The 11,375-nt window shown below is 40.1% G+C and overlaps 1 pseudogene across 1 annotated transcript; it reads left to right on the top strand.

Annotated features, from left to right (window-relative positions):
• Positions 1-655: 655 nt before the first annotated feature.
• On the top strand, positions 656-2,163 carry LOC128575917 (adenylyl cyclase-associated protein 1-like; annotated as a pseudogene). The gene has a single exon (XR_008377195.1). The product of XR_008377195.1 is annotated as an adenylyl cyclase-associated protein 1-like (transcript).
• The last annotated feature ends 9,212 nt before the right edge of the window (positions 2,164-11,375 follow it).

The raw sequence follows: 11,375 nt of genomic DNA, 5'->3' as shown, positions 1-11,375 counted from the left end.
CTTAAAAGTGACAGTCCATTTGCTGTTACTTCTGATACTATGTTGGAATATACATCAGGGGCAGGTTTTGATCTCTTTTTAACAGATGCCGGTAACAGAAAGTTAGCTGGGCTTTCAGGACCACTAATGTCTCCACCGGCTGCAGAATATGAAGGCTTGATTGCAATCTCCTGGCATGATAGAACTGCATTGAAGAGCAGGAACCGGCTTCTTGGCAGCTCTGAGGGCGACTGGAAGAAGGCACAGGCGTTAAAGGAGAAAGAACGTTGACAGAAGCTGGGCAGGCAGATGGTGCTATTTAATTCAAAGGGGTGGGTGTTAATTAATTTATTTTGGGTGAGGGAGATCTGATTTCTAAGCTAGACTACCAGCTGCTGCCAGTGTTGTTGGGGACAATGTCCTAACAGCTGCCGGAATATCATACATCATCTGGGATGCAACCTCATCTCTTACCCATCTTCTGTGTCTGGACTCAAAGGTGCGGTTCATTTTTCTTACCTTTCAATGTTACTCTTAGTGTATGAGCCTGTGAAGTTGCTTGTCTCTGCTCTTGGCTTCTCCCTAAGTACCCTGGGGCCCCGACATTATCCAAGGCAGATGAAGAAAAGGATAAGAATAGTTGGAAGTTGGAGATTGCTGGGCAGTTCTTGCCGGAAGTGGAGAGCGGCTGATGGCAGTCCCGAGGTGGTACATTATGGCTGACATGCAAAATCTGGTAGAAAGATTGGAAAGGGCAGTGGGCCACCTGGAGGCAGTCAGTATCCCATACCTCTGACATGCACTGTGGGTCATGTTCACATGGAGACAGTTCATCAAAAGGTGCAATTCCATATGTGCAAGCATTTGACTCACTGCTTGCTGGTCCTGTGGGAGAGTACTTGAAGATCAGTAAAGAAATTGGGGGAGACGTGCAGAAACATGCGGAGATGGTCCACACAGGTCTGAAGTTGGAGCGAGCACTCTTGGTTACAGCCTCTCAGTGTCAGCAGCCAGCAGGTAATAAGCTTTCTGATTTGTTGGCACCCATCTCCGAGCAGATCCAAGAAGCGATAACTTTTCGGGAGAAGAACCGAGGCAGCAAGATATTCAATCACTTGTCAGCTATCAGTGAAAGTATCCAGGCCCTGGGCTGGGTGGCTATGGCTCCCAAGCCTGGCCCCTATGTGAAAGAAATGAATGATGCTGCCATGTTTTATACAAACCGAGTCCTCAAGGAGTACAAAGATGTGAATAAGAAGCATGTAGACTGGGTCAAAGCTTACTTGAGTATATGGACAGAGCTGCAGGGTTACATTAAGGAGTTCCATACCACTGGACTGTCCTGGAGCAAGACGGGGCCTGTGGCAAAAGAACTGAGTGGATTACCATCTGGCCCCTCTGTTGGATCAGGCCCTCCTCCCCCACCACCAGGACCACCTCCTCCCCCAGTCCCCACCAGTTCAGGCTCTGATGAATCTACATCCCATTCAGCACTGTTTGCGCAGATTAATCAGGGAGAGACCATCACACATGCCCTAAAACATGTATCTGATGACATGAAGACTCACAAGAACCCTGCCTTGAAGGCTCAGAGTGGTCCGGTACGCAGTGGCCCCAAGCCATTCTCTGCAACCAAACCCCAAACCAGCCCATACCCCAAACCAACCACAAAGACGGAGCTAGCTCTACTTGAACTGGAAGGCAAGAAGTGGAGAGTGGAAAATCAGGAGAATGTTTCCAACCTGGTGATTGATGACACAGAGCTGAAACAGGTGGTTTACATATACAAATGTGTCAACACCACATTGCAAATCAAGGGCAAAATTAACTCCATTACAGTAGATAACTGTAAGAAACTTGGTCTGGTATTTGATGATGTGGTGGGCATCGTGGAGATAATCAATAGTAGGGATGTCAAAGTTCAGGTAATGGGTAAAGTGCCAACCATTTCCATCAACAAAACAGATGGCTGCCATGCTTACTTGAGCAAGAATTCCCTGGATTGTGAGATAGTCAGTGCCAAATTGTCTGAGATGAACGTCCTCATTCCTACGGAAAGTGGTGACGTTAATGAGTTTCCAGTCCCTGAGCAGTTCAAGACCCTATGGAATGGGCAGAAGCTGGTCACCACAGTGACAGAAATTGCTGGTTAAGCGAAGTGCCACTGGGTTCTTTGCCCTTTCCCTTCACACCATGGGATAAATCTGTATCAGGACAGTTCTTTTCTAGATTTCCTCTACCTTTCTGCTCTTAAATTGCTTCTCTACTCTGAGAAGCACAGCTACCTGCCTTCACTGAAATATACCTCAGGCTGAGATTTGAGGTGGGATAGTAAGTCAGTTGATCTTGCGCAGGAAGGTGCGACCTTTCCATATCAGTTCAATCACACCACCAGTCCATTCTTAATGAACTGCGGAGCAGGACTGGTGCCTTTCAGCTTTTGGCTTTGGGGGTGTTATTCTACCAACAGACAGTCCTTTGAGAAGAATAAAACAGTCCTAGGAATTAACAGATCAGAATGTTCACACTAGTTAATCTTTTTTCTGACAATGAGCATGAGGGTAGTAGAAGCTGGCATTGATTCCAGACAGTTCTTCTAACCAAACTAACTTTTCCCTGTTGACAAGTGAAGGCAAGGGTAGAACTGGATGAAAAGCCGAGGCTTGGCCATCTGGCGTTCCAAGCGAATCGTTCCCTACAAGCATTCCTTTTATTCTGCATTCCATCTTGATCTGTTTCAACCATGAGATAGAAGGTTCTTTGGTACCAGCTACTGTAGCAGTGCCCTTCTTCCAGGGCCATTAAAGGTGTCTTGGACTCTTTCTTTCTCTGGGCTCCCTGCCTAGCACCTTCCTACCTTTCCCTAAAGATGTCTTTAAAGGAAAAACAACACATCACTCCCAGATGTCTGGCATTCCTTCCTCTTTACCTGCTAGGTGCCCGTCATCCATCTTCACTGCCTCCTTTTCTCTGTCATGCTCAACAACTTAACAGCTTCTGTCCAGGCACCTGAGCCAGAGGACTAGAACCTCCCCTGCAGACTGGTTTTAGGTCTCCGTTGATGTAAGAATCTTACACAGCATTGCTAATATAAATTTCAGCCCCACCCCACCCCGGACAAACAATTACCAAAATATGCAACTTTTTTTGGTGGGAAGAGAGATAGTCCTGTGATTTATACCCATTTCCTGAGGCCTGTGGAAATAAACCTTTATGTACTTAAAGTATATACAGAAAATAGAATAAAGTTAATACCAAACTTGAAAAAAAAGAAAGAATAGTTGGAAGTTGTCTGTCCTGCTAGAATAGCACGACTTTACATCGTGAAGTCTTGCCTTCCTATTCTTTTAAGATAGGTCAAAAATGCTCTCCGGAAACAAAGGCTAGTTATTAAAATTCACCGAAGAAAAGAACATCATGTTCACGGCGGCCTCATTTCTGGTCTGGTCCTCTGCCCTTTCCCTGCCTGGAGCTCTTCTTCCCCCTCAATTGTATCTCAGATAACAAAGGGCGTGTCTAACGATTGCTTCCCACCTGCAATTCTACGGAGGCATTTATTATAGTAATTAATTTTTCCAGGCAAAAATTGGTATGATTTATAAAATACAAGCAGAAATGAGTGAAGGTTTTTGAGCAATCTTTAAAAGTATTTTGATGTAATGGAAAGGGCACCAGATTTTGGTACAAAAGGCTTGCTTCAAGCAAGTTGCTTAAAAATCTAAGGAATCTTGCCCATGTTTGTTAAAAGTCATCAGTTTGTGGAGTTCCAACTGTGAATTTTAATATTCCATATGTAAATGATACCTCTATAAATGTGGTTTAAAATCCAAGGCATGCTTTGTTAATTAAATATGGAAATAATACATGCTCATCTGAAAATATGGAAAATGCAAACAAGTCAAAACTAGCTATAACATCTTGAAAATGAGATAATAATATATTTATTTCCTGGGTACAGAGGAGTAAATTAATTATATGCTGCTGTTTATGGAGAGCTAACATCACTGTCTGCACAGTCCCTCTACCCTGCTCCCATTTTGCTCCTTTATTTTCTATGCACTTACCGCATATATATTTATATTACCTTTGTGAAATACGTGGTATTACTTCATGCATGTGTTTTTTTATTCTACGTAATTTTCTTGTAGGACTCATTCTGTATCTAAATTATTTTATTCAATGCTAATACTATGTATTAAAGATATGGATTTTATATAAATTTAGCTTTTTGATTATGATTTTTGACATAGCATTTGGCAGAGCTATTATTTCCAGCTTCTCACAACCCCACACAAGATCAAAATGTGTCCTCAGACATGTTCTGTCATGGTTCTGGAAGTGGGATTATTGGGTCATGGGATCCAGAATTCCTGCATCGGTGCGCACACCCAGTGGTACTTTTAGGAGACTCTCCAATTCCATGTATCCTCTAACATTTATGTATTTAGCTAGCTTTCTGTCTCTATTGAAAAAATAGAAATTCTCTCTTCTTGTACAACATACTTTAAAAGTGTTTTACCATCACCATTTCTCCACGCTTTAAAATAGCATTCTAATAGTTATATTTAAGCCTAGGCATTCCTTACTCACTGTCATCAGTTGTCAAACTGATATCCTTTTTTGTGATATTCAGGTAAAATTTGCTTCTAAAATAGAACATCAAAAAGCCTACAGTTAAAGCAGCATAATTATCACATTATTTTAATAAATTAAATCACTCACTGATGTTTGGATTTAATGGGTAGGGATCTACTTTTCACTAATGTTGCAATTTTTGAAAGCATAACTCTTTGGTTAGGGGAAACTAATGAAATTTTAAATGCATTAAGAGAAATTAATAGGTAAAAAGGATAAACTGAAAAGAAATGAAAACTTGGCTTCCATTGTTACAAATTAAAAGTTCTTTGTATCTTGTCTTCACAGGAAAAATGTTATCCCAACAATAAAAAAAAAACAAAACTTTTTTTTTCCAAATTTTTAAAATTTATTTTTATTTAAAAATATTAAGGGAGCACGAATGTCTTTGGTTACATGGATCCTTTTCATAATGGTTGAGTCCTGGCCGTAAGTGTGCTCATCACCCAAATAGTGTTCACTGTACCCATTTGGTAGGTTTTCACCCCTCCTGTCTTCCTCTTCTCCCCTCTTGATTTCCACTGAGTTTTACTCTCTTTTGCTCACACACACTTGCAGAGCAATTCTTTACATTGTATCCTGTGACATGTTCTGTGCCTGCTTTTAGTCAAAGGAAGTGAGACAGGACTATGAGGTATATCAGGGTTGTTATGTGCAAAAAGCAAAGACAAATGCCTACACTCCCTGGCTAGAACTACCTTGGAATAGAACATAATTAAAAGAATAAAATTCCTCAGTTTTAGCAATATGTTTACTTTTCATATGCTAAACTTCCTTACAGATCTTCCTACAAAGTTTAGGGAAATTAATCCAGTATTATTGTTACATTCTCTAGTGATTCAATATTTTCAGATGTTTACTTTTTTTTTTTTTTGTAAAGACAGAGCTTCACTTTATTGCCCTCGGTAGAGTGCCGTGGCATCACACAGCTCACAGCAACCTCCAACTCCTGGGTTTGGGTGATTCTCCTGCCTCAGCCTCCCGAGTAGCTGGGACTACAGGTGCCCACCACAACGCCCGGCTATTTTTTTGTTGCGTCTTGGCCAGGGCTGGGTTTGAACATGGTGCCCTGGTATATGGGGCTGGTGCCCTACCCACTGAGTTACAGGCCCTGCCCCAGATGTTTAATATATATATCGCTTATTCTCCTCTTCTCTCACACCATCTTTGATACAAATTTTCAAGTGCAAGGATGATACTTTCAGCTTATCCATGATCTTTTATAAATTGGCTTTGGAGAATTCCAAATTGGCATGTTTGAGCAAAATATCTCTATACAGAAAGATTTATTTTGGCATACAATAATAAAATAGTATAACCTTTAAATTCAAGATTTTCTTGTTTTTTTTACAGTTAATTTTTTTTTTTTTTTGGCCCAGGCTGGGTTTGAACCTGCCACTTCCAGCATATGGGGCCAGCACCGTGCTCCTTTGAACCACAGGTGCCACCCAAATTCAAGATTTTCTATGTGTGCAGAATGCAAAGTGATAGACATAAAACAAATGCCAGAGACCCAAGCTTAAGAAAACTAAAAATAAAGGTATTGATTATGATTCTTTTCTAAGATGTAATTTTGTGTATTTGTCTGAAATTTAGACTTTTACAGAAGGTGGTGAACTTCTGAAAAAAATGAAATAACCTTTCATGAAAATACTCTTTTTTTGATGATAGGTTGTTATTTGCATCAGGATAATATAATTTATTTATTAAGGACAATTATATTCTTAATATGAGAACTTGAAGCAGACTCTAAGCCAGGAGGAAATGTCTCACTCTTGTCCTGTTTTCTTACTTGGAACAAACAGAATTATTTCCCATGGAGAAATACTACTTTTTTTGAGTGCTACCATTTTAAACACCAATGATGGTAGGCAGCTTGAGAACTTTTGGAGGTTAAAGTATTTGTGTTGAAATGGTTCTGTGTTGGCATTTGAACTGGATGGTGAAGAGTAAGAGGCAGAGGAGGCCACTTTCTGGTTGGACTTGTATGAAAAGGATTGGCCTTTGGATGGGTAGGGCCAAGAGCAATGCTGGGTCAATGAAATGTGCTTAAAAAGTATCTGCTGAATGAATGAATGGGTTGTGAAATTAAGCAATTGTGTTTGTAAGGGGACAAGTGAAAGAGGAAAGATGTGGACTGATTTTCTGATTTTCTTTTTCTTTTTTTATTGTGTTAAGACATTTATATTCTACATTTAGTAAATTTCACATGTACTCTTGTAAGATGCACCATGGGTGTGGTCCCACCAATTACCCTCTGTCCACCCATCCTCCCCCCTCCCCTCCCACCCTCACTCCTTTCCCCATATTCCTGGGCTATAATTGGGTTATAACTTTCATATGAACTTGGCCCAAGTGCCCATCGACTGGATTAATAAATTGTGGTATATGATTTTCTGATTTTCTAGAAGGTTACTGACATTCAACTTCAAAGCAAATGTTCTATTTACTGTATAGGACATAGACTGGTGGGATTAAAAAACTGGAAATAATTTTATCTCATCATGCCTCACTTTCTTCAATTTGGAAAGGGAATATATTAATATAATTTATCTCTTATCATTATTGTTCCTATCCCTACTTTCCCATAGTTGTTTTATAACATGTGATTTATTTTATGTTGCTTTATAGATTATCTTGTATGCTTTTTGCAGTTTTCTTTTAATTCCTATCAGAACTGGGTAGAGCAAATATAAATATAAGTCATGATAGCTATGTTGCCTTTCAATTAGATTCTCTATAAGTAAGCTTTCACAAACGCTTTGTAAACAAACATTTGCAAACATGGAGTCATTAATATTCACTCTGCTTATTACTATTTTAAGTAAAATACAATGTTATTTTCCCCAGTGTAAGTCACAGCTAACATGATCCCACAGATCCTCATTCAATCAGCTCATATTAGAGTTAGTGCATGACTCAAAATATTTAGCCTCATCTCTAAAATGTGTGTTTCAAACTTCCCTATTCTCTGTGAAAGTAAGACAAGTTTGTTGATTATGTCAGTTGACGTCTCTAAATCCTTTCATTCATTTCATTTTTTTTTCTGCTGCCTCTGATGATTGTGAGTGCAGAAAGTTAAGGCTTCTCGTTGTGATTACAGATTTATTCACCGACCTTTGTTTTTGTTTGTTTTTGCTTTGTTGTGAGGTAACTAGTCTTTCTAGTGACCTGTCTCCCAATTCCTATCAGATACGCCCTGCATCTTAATTTTTCTTTTATACTGTGCTTTTTGGGAGAATTTCTCAGCTTGATCTTTGAGCTTACTCCTTTGCTCTTCAACTCTTTCCATTCTGTTATTCAAACTGTCTATTGGATTTTTATTTCAAAAATAAACATTTTAATTTTCAATCAAAAAATACTTAATTTCAGTAAAAAAAAAATTCCCTATTCTCAGGAATGATCTGAGATTAAATAAAGTTACCAGGCAGTGCTCTTTGTCCATTCTACCCATTCATTCCTTTCCAACCTCAACCCTCCCTCTCAGCTAACACCTGGCATTTATTCTGTGACATGACCAATGTTGGCAAGAGAACTTCGAGATGGCTTCAGAGGTTTCCATTCTGAGACATCTGAAAGACCTGAGTTGTTCTCGTGGAAGGATGAGAGGAGACGGACTCAGTAGCTTTGATCGTGTGCAGTGACATGGAAATGAAGCTAGGGAGAGAAAAAAGGAAAAGTACAGGGCAGAGAGGGGAGTGGAGAGAAGAAAACTGGCTACCTCTCCAAGGCTGGCTTTATAGGATAGAAAGGAAGAGATTGCAAAGAAATGAATGGCCTGCCCTTTGCATTCCAGAGCATTCCTGACAGACAGCCGTAAGAATGCATCTTTGTTGGTAACAAAATACCTTTTTGCCTTGCCTGGATACTGCATAGCGTTAGATAAAGATTACATGTGTCTGGGTATTGTGATGTAGTCCCATATTTCATTGACTCTAAGCTGCCATCATTTGGAAAACGCAGTTGTATTATGAACTACTAAGAAAGAAAGAAACAAAAGCCCAGCTAATTTAACAGGAAATAATGTTTTAGTGTCACTAGAAATTTTTATTTCTAATATATGAGAAAATCTCTTATACATAGATTTCTCTCGTAGATCACTCTTGAGCGTACATAAAATGGCAAATAAATATAAATAGATTCAATATTCCTAAATGTGTTCATACTTAGTCTGAGTTTTCTGAATTGCTTTTCTGCTCAGAGTCATTGATGCACTTTTCACACATGCTGTTGGCTCTTCCTGTAGTCAAGGGAATTGATAATACATTGTTTCTTAAAAGCACACTTTGCTATTATCTCTGGAATTTTCTTCCAAGTCAATGACACCAGGAATGCAAGTATCGATGTGCATGTGCAGGCAAGGACAATCATGTCACGACTATCACCGATGGTCTGAGGGTCAGGTGCCTACCAATTTCAGAGATGATAACATGTGAAGACAAAACATGTGCCTTAACCTTGACAAACTATGGTGGTAAATACTCAAGAGTGCTGAGATCCTCAGGGTCCTCTTGTAACTACCCGAACAGCATTCTGGGTTGAACCTTCCACATTCCTGCACCGAGGAACATAAGTTTCAGGATTCCACAGCCTGCAACAAAGGAGGAACAAATTATTCCTAAATTATAATGGCTCTGAACCTTCAGCTGGTGAATAGCAGGACTTCAGGTTCCCCAAGTCCAAAGTCTTCATATTTATTTCAGGAAGGTGGGGGCGGGGGGGGAATGCAGTGAGTTTGATGTGGAAAACCACAGAACATTCTGTGAGCCCAGCCGTTGTGTCACTTTTCTACCTTTGACTTGTGCTTATTAATGCACCCACACCTGCAGCTGCCTCACATGTTGTGGGTGTCAGCTGCTGCTCCCGCCCCCTGGAAGCTACACTGTCCATGCCAAGGGTGCTGTCTTCTAATTCTCCTGGGGATTGTTAATCCTTATGGCATAAGAGATGTAGGAGTTTTCATCCAAAAGTGAAGACAGATTTATACGGTCTGAAGAGAAACCAGAGTATTCTTCTTAGTTAAGTATCTCAGGAATGGGAAAAAAAGGTATCCAATGTACTCAGTGCTACTGTGAAACCAATTTATAATCACTCACACTTGCATATGAAAAATGAAACACAACTTTAGCCTAGGATGAAGGAGGGAAGGGAAGGGCGAGGGATGGGGAGGGGGCGAGAAGGATAGTAGGGGATAGTAGAGGGACCACACCTATGGAGCACATTGCAAGTACAAGTTGGATCTATCATGTGTAGAACACAAATGTCCTAATGCTAAATTGGGTTGTTGCGTGACCGGATACATGAGGTGAAAGCTATGTTGATGAGTATGATGTGTAAAGCACTCCAATTTACACAAATAATCAACACACTGAAATGGGCATAAATGTATTTATGATCTGTGTACAAAAGACTTAATAAAAAAACCCCAAAAAACAAAAGTGAAGACAGTGGTTTTCTCCTCAACTACTTGTCTCATCCTACAGTCTGGGTTGCAAAGCAGCAAGGATTATTCTTAGAGTCCATGGAGTCTTCCAAGACACCCCCAACTTTCACTGTCACCCCTACAATCTCAGGACTTCAGACCATCCCCCGGTTCCAGGATGGAGTCAGACACTAATATATTATCTCCATCATTGCCTCGGATTCCCCATCTCAACTCTCTGGGCTCCCATGGCCTTGACAAATTACAACAAATACTACTGTCTCTGCCTTTCTACCAGCAATGGTTCTTTAGCCACAAGTCAGGAGTCCTACCTCTGCATCATTTTATCACAAAAACATTTGCACTTAAGTGCATATATCAGCTTAATTCACAATGGCAAGGCTGTGGAAACAACCCAAGTGCCCATCAACTCAGGAATGGATTGATAAACTGTGGTATTTGCATACCATGGCATACTATTCAGTCATAAAAAGATGGAGGCTTTACATCTTTTGTATTTGCCTGATGGAGTCGAAGAACATTCTCTTTAGTAAAGTAGTATCTCAAGAATGGAAAAGCAGGCATCCTATGTACTCAATGCTAATTTGAAACTAGCAGATGAACAACTACAGACCTGCAGGAGAGAAAAACAATTTAATTTGAGAAGAAGGAGGGGGTAGGAGGGAGGAGGGTATGGCACTTCCCACGTATAGGTACAATATAGAGGCATCAGGCACATCTCCTGGGTGGAGGACTCAACTGCCACTGGGACTACACCTTACAAACAAACACAAATACTTTGCAATCCGTGCCAAGTGAAGACTCAGTGGCCAACCAGAAAGATTTTTACTCAATTTTCACACATTTCACATGTGTGAAAATTCCATGTGCTTTTAAAAAACCTTGCTTTGTAATGAATTTCATTTCAGATTATAAACTCCTTGAAAGCAGGCATTGCCTCAAACATCCTCTGTGAATATTTTCTAATGGTGGACAGTTAACATAAATGATCAATGAATTTTACTTTGTTTCTAATATGACCGATATATTCATATTGGAAAAAGGTTCTACTTGGAAATCGAGAAGATCAAAACCAAATCAGTCAGATTATTTTAGATTTCTGAGTTTACGTGTGCAAAAGCTTGGGAAACTATTAACTCTAACTTGTAAGAGAAGCTGCAGGGCAGAAAGGTCCATCTGAATGTTCTTCAAATTCCCCTCTTTGATATGTAAGTGGAACTTCAGATAGCTGATGGAACTCCACGGTTTCTGGAGTGATGTGCTTTTCCGGTTATGGAATTCATAATCAGCATTCCATCATTTGCTCTTCCCGAGAACT

Source organism: Nycticebus coucang, chromosome 23 (assembly GCF_027406575.1).
Source record: "Nycticebus coucang isolate mNycCou1 chromosome 23, mNycCou1.pri, whole genome shotgun sequence".
NCBI classification, from domain to species: Eukaryota; Metazoa; Chordata; class Mammalia; order Primates; family Lorisidae; genus Nycticebus; species Nycticebus coucang.
This window is presented reverse-complemented; position numbering and strand designations above follow the sequence as displayed.